This window comes from Cupressus sempervirens, chromosome 3 (genome assembly GCF_028749045.1).
Source record: "Cupressus sempervirens isolate cs-2001-9-10 chromosome 3, ASM2874904v1, whole genome shotgun sequence".
NCBI lineage: Eukaryota > Viridiplantae > Streptophyta > Pinopsida > Cupressales > Cupressaceae > Cupressus > Cupressus sempervirens.
The window spans coordinates 824,992,697-825,000,794 of NC_143120.1; the positions used below are offsets into that span (position 1 = coordinate 824,992,697).

General features: G+C 34.3%; 1 pseudogene; it reads left to right on the top strand.

The window, feature by feature from the left end:
- The first annotated feature begins 3,127 nt into the window (after positions 1-3,127).
- On the top strand, positions 3,128-4,782 carry LOC149569319 (transmembrane 9 superfamily member 2 pseudogene; annotated as a pseudogene).
- Positions 4,783-8,098: the final 3,316 nt, after the last annotated feature.

The following is an 8,098-nucleotide window of genomic DNA, read 5'->3' on the forward strand; positions in this document are numbered from 1 at the left end:
CTGATAATGTCTCAACATCTCGAGTCGTGAGTAACAAAAAGATAAAGTAACAACTAAGGCTACGAAGGGTCGGGGCGAGGCCTCACATTAATGCTAAATCTTTTGTTTCTATTGTAGGGATTTTGGATCCCAACAAAACCTATTTTTTCTCATGAAACGTAAAAAAAGTATTAAGTTGATTTTTTTAGTTTCATATAATTTTATAAATTATACTACTATTCATAGTATATTATTCAAACCTACATAGTTAAAACCTATAATCCCTTTTCTAGAGGTTAATTTTCATAGGTTTGACAAAATTTATAATATAAAATAAAAGTGAAATATTGGTGGGCATGTGTTTTTTTGTCTAAAAATCATATTTTCTTACATAAACATAGTACATGGTTGCACATGTGGCTGCTAGATCAATGCTTTTCAAAGTGTAATTGAATCACTAAATATTGTAATAGCATATTCTACCTAAAAAAAGATTCATTCCCTAAAAGTTTCTACAATTCACTAAATTCTTCCTATGCAAGGGTTTTTTTAGAAAAATTGGAATATTATATAAATATTTTACATATTCCCCCATAGAACCCTCATGCTTCCCTCTTCTTCCAAATTTTTGGCCATAAGTTGATCGTAAATGTTAAAAATGTACAAACATGATATCATCAAAAAGGTAGTTTTAACCTCAACCCAATGGTGCTATATTTTTTCTTATTTTTCTCTTGGTGACTATTAAAATTCCTTTAAACAAAAATATAATTTCTAAGTAGTAGAAATATATCCATAGCAAGTCAAAATTGTGATAATATTATCATTACTCAATCAATTGTGTAGTTTTTCATGTCAAATTCATTAATCCATTTGTCATGAGTAGTAGTTCATAAAAACCTGTCTATCATGAAAATTAATGGAACACTTAGCACCTGATGCATTTAAGTGATGCTTACAGATGTGACACACTGGGACTTCTTGGGATGTCAAGCATCTTAGTACTACTCTAGCTCAAGCACACTTAACTAGGGAGTTCAATAACAAAAATATTATATATGCATGGGTAAATGGATGAATTTAAAATATAAGGTATCTAAGCTTATTGTAAAATATTATTGATCAAATGTGAAGAGTGAGGAATAAATTAAAGGAAGTGCAAAAGTCCAAATTGTCATATCTAACAAAAGGGCTAAAGAAGTCAGTCATCAGATTCAACATTTTCATCATTTTCTTTGTCTCTACTACAATAGATTATTCTCTCTATGGAAATTTTTCAAGATATACATTTGTTAGGCAAGTTCTCCTTGGAATAGTTCCTTGTTAGTATGCCTAACACTATAGGGAGAATGAGTTCCTTGGCTCTTCGCCTAAAAAATTGTAATTGTTTATTTCATATACTGAGCAAGATTCTCCCTGTAGTGTTTCCCACATTAGGTTTTCCACATAAATCTAGTGTTTGTGTGAATGTACCTTTATTTTTTGTTTTGTTGATGATTAGTCAAATCAATAATAAGTGTATGAGAGTTGTGAAAGAACTATTATTTTTTTCTTTATGGTGATTTTTCCCCTCATCTTACTATCTGAAGGTGTTGAACATGTATATTAGCATAGTTATGTATATTCTGTAGACTTTGGTGCATATTCATAGGTATTTATGTGTAATGGTGACTATATCTGTGGAATGTATGCATATTATGATGACTATGATGAAAATATGTACTAAGCATTGAATTATGTGTATTCTTATGAAACTCATGTGTATGTGTACCAATGACTATATGTTTGAAATGTAAAAATATAATGATGATCAAGTTACTATTTGAAAGAGATAAGACCAAGCTAGTAGTATTCACTATAATTTCACATTGATATATCTAATCTATTGGTTTTCTCCAATTCTATTTCAAATGACAAATACAATATTATGAAAAAATATACCATGAAACACAATATAAGATTGCACTCTTAGATTTTTACACTGCTTTAAAATTACACTATGAGTTCATTCTATAGCATTCCCTAGAATTTACATGTCTACCTTCACATGTGGCAATCAACTTTTCTCCACTATCATGAAACAAAAAGAAAAGCTTCTTTTCATTTTTAATTTTCTCTCTTTTGGTAGAATTCTCGAAAGACATCTGATGTTGGTGTTGGCACTCAAAATTGAAGCCTTGATTTTGAGTACCATTATAAATTTTGAGTTTAATTGAGCCCCTATGAGTTCTTTTAATACATGTGAACTCAACCATCATTTTGATGCTTGTGAAGAATTTAATGTTTCTAACACTTTGCATTCAGTATATGCATTCATTTGGTAATGACAATTTGTCATTCTGAATCATTTTGTGAAGTTTCGTTTTGAGCATTGTTCAAATCTGCATTTTTGCCTACGTGTCAAATAGCGACAGGAAGCCTAGTTTGTAATTGAATATCTTGCACCCAGTAGAGTTTCATGACTCACCGCTTCATGAGTATTTAGTAGGCATACTAGAGAACCTATGTTTCAAATTTCAAGTCGTTTCGATATGGTTTGACTAGGTTTTGAATCACTCAAAGTTTGTTGTTTATCATTGTCGTGCTGATGTAAATTGTTCAGAATTTTGGGAGGCCCTATTTGACCAGTTATAACTTTGACCCAGTTGATCAAAATGAATAATTTTCTTTTGCATTGCATTCTAGGGGTTAGATAGATGATATGTTTTAAATTTGAGCCTATGACGAATCTGTTTGACTATTTTTCAAATGCGATTCAAAATGCAATTTATGAAGTTTTACTGGTTGCTAAAAGTGCAAATTGATTGGAACCCCTATTTGGGATGTCATAACTCTAAAATTGTGATAGTTGAGACCAAATAGATTCTACAACAATGTTCTACTCTAAAAATTCTTTAAGTGTTCCAATTTTCAAGTCCTAACGAATTCGTCTACACACTTTCACAGGTCCATTCCATTTGTAAAAATTGTATTTATGCTAGTGTTCCTAGTTCTACAATTATAAGCACCCCACTTTGACCTCTTGCCAAATTCTCCCAATTATTCGACAGGAGCCCAAATCACAAATCTATACTCTCCTCGTGACAATGAACTAATGCCCCAATTTTCGTACCCCCAAGTGCCCATTTAACCTATTTTCAAAGCCAAAACCAAACACACTTTATTATTTTCTAACATGTTTGTTTCCAGGCAGTTTCAAGTGAGCAACTTTGACGATCAATATCTTATGACCCAGATGTCGTCATGCCATGAAATCTGACACGGCACAAGAATGTGGAATAAGTAATCAATATGCTTGGTTTCAAAGTCAAATTGTTTGATTTAGTCAATTTTTAAAGCTGGCTCATAGGCCTTTCTATTAGAAAATCACAGTTTGCCAAAAGAAGTATAATGAGTTTTCAAATTATGCAATAGTGATTGATTATGAATCCAATCAGTGCCAAGTTATTAATTCATCATTTTAAAGGATTGGGTATTTCAGTTCAAAAAAATATTTAACCGACCTCACTTTGGGGCTCGACTAATCTCATCAAGACAATAAGACATTGTGGGGATTGAATATATCTTAATAAGTTAGAACAATTATGATTGATTGCATATTTCTAGTGTGTATATATGATCATTTTGAGGTCAAGTGGGTATGGTTAGGATTATGTTTGTAATGACTGAAACGGGTTTGATTAGTAAATATGAAGCATGGTAGGTATGGATGACCATGGATTCAATCCAAGTTTTTACTCATTGGGAAGCCTTATTCATTTTCATTTGAGACACTTCCATTTTCCAAATTAAAAAGGGGAAGAAGAATGTTAAGAGTCACAATATTCAGAATTCCAATTTATAAGGTAGAGTTATTTTAAAGGATAATATGGGCATGAAAAGACACCATTCAAATGGAGATTGAAGAATTATTTTGAAGTGATATTGCCTTTTTTACAAGAGGACTAAATGCACTGTTTTAGAATGTGCTATGCTCGTATATTTCAGGAATGATGTCCAACTTGTTTTTCGCCAAATAAGAGTGTTTAAGACATCACATTTTCATGTGATGACTTTCAGTATAGATCAGTCGAGCAAGCATTTTCCAATGAACATTTGGTCACCATTTGCTCCATATAGGCTTTATTTTAAAGTCAACAAGGAGTCTGAGTCCCTTTGCAAAAAGAAGTTGACGAGTGAGGATTTGGTGAAGTTTAGAGAAGCTGTTAAGATTGATTAACTTTTTCATATGTATTGTGATGATCTAGCAATTTGGGACTTCACAGGGAAGTTTGACAAGAACATGAAGCCTAATCAAAAGGGGCCTAAATATATACTTTACACACATGTCCATTTTGAAATCCTATATAACAGAGAAGGTGTCATTGAAATCAATGTGTGCACTGATCCAAGATTCAGTGTTGATATCAATAATGATGAGGAGTTTGAAGTTGAATACATGTACTATGTTAAGTGGACAGAAACTGAGGTTCCCTTTGAGAAACAGGTGGAGAAATATTCAAAGTCTTCATCTTCGCCCCAGCATTTAGAAATCCACTAGTCTTCCATCATCAATTCTTGTGTGACAGTACTACTCTAATAGGATTTCTAGCAACAATTCTAATGCATGTTATGAAGAATGATTTTGTCAAATATTCCCATAATAAAGAAATAGTTGATGATCAAGAGGAGACATGATGGGAATATATCCATGGACATGTTTTTAGATACCCTACACGAAAGTCTTTATTTTGTGTTGTTTTGGGCTTTCGCGCACAGCTATTGGCACTGATACACAACGGCTCCCTTCTATTGCAAACTTGAAGGAAAAAATTGGTTACTTCATTTTCATGGAATGAAACTGAGCTAAACATGGTTGATACCCTAGGTCATATAGATTTTGGAGGTGAGGTAGAGAGAGTGGTTGGCATGGTGGAGGGAGCAATTTTAATCGTAGATGTTGGTGAAGGTCCACTTGCACAAATAAAATTTGTTATTGCAAAAGCTTTAAAACATGGGATTCATCCAATTCTTCTATTAAACAAAGTGGATTGACCTTTATTGTCTAAAGAAAAGTGTGGAGAGGTAGAAAGCTTGATGTTTGATTTATTTGCAAATCTTGGTGTTTCACAAGAACAATTGGAGTTTCCAATCTTGTATGCATCCGCCAAAGAATGATGGGCATCACAAACCTTCACAAAACAACCAGCTGCGAACCAGAGAAATATGTCTACCTTGCTCAATTCAATTTTGATATATATACCTCCACCACAAGGAGATCAAGAAGCACCATTCCGAATGTTGGTCTCATTGTTGGAGCATGATGTCTTTCTAGGTTGAATATTAACTGTTCGTGTCACTTCAGGCACTATTCGTGTTGGAGATAAAGTGCATGGGCTATGTGAGATAGATTCGAGATCACAAAAAATTGATTAGGGAAGGATTGTCAAAGTTATGAAAAAAAAGGGGACAAGTATAGGTATGAATGATTATGTTGGCGATGGTGATATTATTTCCATTGTTGGCTTAGCAAATCCTTCCCTTGGTCACACAATATCCAACGTCGAGGTGACAACTACATTGCCAAGAGTAGAATTGGACCCTCCTACAATATCCTTGCCTTTTAGTGTGAATGACTCCTCACTTGTTAGTCATGATGGGAACCAGCTAACTAGTGCCAAAATCAGAGAGAGATTGAAAGCAAAAATAGAGTGCAACCTTGCTATAAATGTTCTAGCGGTTCCAGGCACAGACTCCTTCAAAGTTCAAGATAGGGGAGAAATGCAACTCGGTACACTTATTGAAAATATGCATCGTGAAGGTTTTGAACTCTTTGTCTCCTCCACAAGTGATGTACAAAATTTAGAATGGGGAAAGGCTTGAACCTTTGGAGGAAGTCACTGTTGAGGTAGATGAAGAACATGTTGGAATTGTTATGAACTTTTATCCGACATGCGGTTAGAGTAAAAACTTAGTCATTTTTATGTGCAAGCAAGTAGTAAAGAAGTGTCTTAAAAGTGAGCACATATACACACAAGGAGACACGCATGCATTGGGCCAATGGATAACTAGATCGCACAGAGGATAAATTTTGAATGGAAATGTTGGTGACAAGATGATGATGTGGATCCGAGCAATGAATCAGAAGTAGATACGTGGCGACACGAGAAAGAATAGCAGAGCAACACATGGTAGATGTTTCCACCCCTGGTGCGCTTTCTAAGGTGATGAGTTGGCAAAATGGGACATGTGTCATGACATTGCTATGTTGCAATGATGTGGCGATCGAATGAGGTGTCATGGGACAAAGCGACACGTCGCCACGTGGCAAGTGGGCTAAGGTGTTAGTTTCCAGACAGACACAAGATTTCACCACGTGGCACAGGAACGACAGTTGTCGCTATGTCACTTTTTGAAGTTGTGCAAAGAATAACCAAAGCAACATAGTGACGTGTTGATACGTAGTAGTGGGCCCACTTGGCAGTGTTATAGATCCACTAATCAAATCACACCATTTGGCAGTGATGTACCAACGCATCAGATGATAAGTGGCGATTAGTTGACCATTAAGAGGGTGCCATGTGGTGCCCAGGTAGCAATAAAAAAGCAGAGATGGACCAATCCCATGGCAACAGATCGAAAAGTCCGATCAAACAAGTTTGACCTTGATGCATGACTAGAGGGAAAATTCAAACTGCATAAATTTTAAATTTTAATTGTTTAACTTTGGAAGTACGTGTAGGGTCATTTTAAATAAACTTAAGGTAATATAATAAAGTTCTAACCTTAAGGAACATGTTAATTTTTTGCAAATTTGAAAGGCCTGTCATACTAGTCATGGACCTGAAATTCTTTTGATCATCTTGGGCATGTCCTAAAAGCTAGTATATGACTATCATATACCGACAGCAAGTTCTCAAAATGAACTTTCCAGATTTGCAATTTATTTTTGTGCAAGAAGCAAACTATGTGAGCTATTCAAGGTTTTGTTCATGGTGCTTATTTTTCAATTGTATTCTGGTATGGCAGTTCAAACTTGGTTTTTGGTGAAATGATGAACTGGGTGTGCACCAAAGTTAGTGGAGCTGTATGTGATTTTTTTCACCTCCAAATCAGTTTAGTGAAGGATTTATCAAATTTTTAAATGCATACCCGATTGTTTTATCAGAATGAGGTTTTCTCATCACTTGGAGAAGATTTTGAGTTTGTTAAAACACAATAATGAGATTCCATTCAAATTTTGGTTGTAGAGAGAAGGGAAATGTTTTACAGCAGCAGGGGATGGAGATTCAAGTGGACATGTCCCTCTTCCAGATAAAAAATGGGATTTCTTTGCTCTCCTATCTCTTTCTTCTTTCTTTCTATCTCTAGGGTTGGTTCCCAAGTTTTTTGAGCAAGCTCTCAGTTGAGTTTCTACCATTCTTCAACATTCTCTCTTGTATGAACAATAATAAGCTAGTTATGGTCTATCGAGCTGTTTCTTAAATATTTACATGCATCTTAAGTGTGTTGTTTCAAAGAAATGAATACAAGGAACAACAAATTTCTTAGTTTCATTTTGAGTGTTATGGTCTATGAAACTATTTCTTAGATATTTACATGCATCTTAACTGTGTTGTTTTGAAGAAATGAAAACAAGGAACAACAAATTTCTTAGTTTCATTTTGATTCCTGTTTCCTATCTCTGTTATTTGCAATGTTTTGTGGTTTAAAAACAAAGAACTTAAACCCGTTTGCAGCTCCTTAAGGTTCTATATCTTGTTAGGTTTTCTACTAGAACAAAGATCCAAATAATTGCTTACTTATTTTGATAGGGTTGTTGGTTACATGAGAAGGATATTTCATGAGTATGAAGTTTTTATAAACTCTAATGTATGATATCTTGATGCATGGGATATGTCATTGGTATCATGGATGTATGTTTGTGATCTATGGAATTTCTCAATAGATAAGGCGCTAATCAGTTACAAGATCAACATGTTCATGTTTTTGTATTTGGGTTTTGTTGATATCAAACTTTAGTCAATTATCCATTTCCCTTTCCGTTTAAGAGTTGAAAGGATGCCCTCACTCAATTTGTGGATTTCATAGGTTTTTGAAATTTGCTATTGCATGCCTTTGTCATTGCATAATTATAGGA